Source organism: Arachis stenosperma, chromosome 4 (assembly GCF_014773155.1).
Source record: "Arachis stenosperma cultivar V10309 chromosome 4, arast.V10309.gnm1.PFL2, whole genome shotgun sequence".
Taxonomy (NCBI): domain Eukaryota; kingdom Viridiplantae; phylum Streptophyta; class Magnoliopsida; order Fabales; family Fabaceae; genus Arachis; species Arachis stenosperma.
The window spans coordinates 19,831,566-19,833,118 of record NC_080380.1 but is presented as its reverse complement, the minus strand read 5'-3'; the positions used below and the strand labels follow the sequence as shown (position 1 = coordinate 19,833,118).

Genomic DNA, 1,553 nt, shown 5'->3' with positions numbered 1-1,553 from the left:
GAAAACACAACCTCTCATACTTCAGTTCCCATCATACAACACCTACCACAAACATGCACGGATATAGTACACACACCTCAATTATAAGAGTGTGTATGTCAGCCTCAACACCAATTGAGTGAACAAAATAAAACCTCACCATGAGTGTTTATTCTCTATGAAACTTTACAAGAAATTAGATTCCATTTCCATGTGCCACTTTGTGGTCCTAATTCTGAAGAAAATAATGTTATATAGATTTTTTATTCTTTTATGTCACTCCAAAAAGTTCCATCCTTAAGTGTTTATGTTGTTTTTTTTCTCCGTTGAAATATGTTTCAATTAAAATTTTGATCCTAATTGTAGCAAAGAATGCTATTTGTTTTGTTTGATTTCATTTCAAGTTCAATTTAGAAAGAAAAATTCATAATTTATGTACATCAGATACAAATAATAGAGACACATAAATTGAAATATGAGTTACTCACGAAAATAGAACTACAAATTACAGAAATACAAAATTAAAATAGAATTTAAAGACAGAAACTCATAATAATGTGAAGCAAAATAGAAATCAGAAAGGGGGATAATTGGTTTATAAACTCTAATAGTTCCAATCTCTACATGCTATCATATACATACCTTTGCATAGAAGAACAGCTGCAACTACGAACGTGAATAACTACAATAATGAAACTCAAATATGCAGCAGCAACACTTACGCAAATAGTAACAACAATAAGAACACGAACAGCAGCAGCCACACAAACGCGAGTAGCAGCGGCACAATCGCGATTAGCAGCAGCAATCAACAAAGATGTGTGATCAATTTCAGGAGTTGTCTACACACAAAGTAATTACTACATCAAAAGTAATGCTTAGCAAATAAAAAGACTTCAACTCCATTAAAAAAATGCAATGCGTCACAGAATTGGTATCATAAATAGATTGGTGCTCATATTCTATGGGTGTAAACGTGTCTTTTATGCCATGGCAATAGCATTCAGAACGAGGAATTATTTTCATAATCATCGCAACAAACCTCCTTAAATAAATGTAAGTGTCTTCTTCCTTCGGCAACAAAAGAATTAGTAAATGAAATTAATCATTTCAAGAAAATAAATTTTATTTAATTTAACTTCATTTGAGATAGAAAGAGTAAATAAATAAATATATAATGTAAACAAAAATAAAAAATAAAAAAATGTTATGAAAAGAATAAGAAGATTATTAATAGAGTGTGTATATTAAGAGCTGAATGTGAATATTCAAATATTTGCAATTCTATAGGTAATCATTTAGTATTCCATAGTGCACAAAAAAATTAAAGAAATAGAACATTAATAAAGCATAGCAGATGATAATAAAAGTAGCTTTTGTAATGCTTCAAATATCCAGAGCAAATTAAATTCAATCTTTTGCTTTCAAATATACAACCACATAAATATAATGGTAGAGGATTAACTTCTGCCATGAAAATTTGATTCCATTTCGGAAGGCCAATGGCCTAGTAGCAAGGACTTTGAGAGGGGTGAGCCCTTTCTTGTTGTTGAGGATAGCAAGTGCATGCAAAC

At 30.7% G+C, this 1,553-nt stretch overlaps 1 non-coding gene across 1 annotated transcript; it reads right to left on the bottom strand.

Annotated features, from left to right (window-relative positions):
* Nucleotides 1-928: 928 nt before the first annotated feature.
* LOC130978480 (small nucleolar RNA snoR8a) lies at nt 929-1,020 on the bottom strand. Its single transcript, XR_009086121.1, has one exon. It is a non-coding gene; the product is annotated as a small nucleolar RNA snoR8a (small nucleolar RNA).
* Nucleotides 1,021-1,553: the final 533 nt, after the last annotated feature.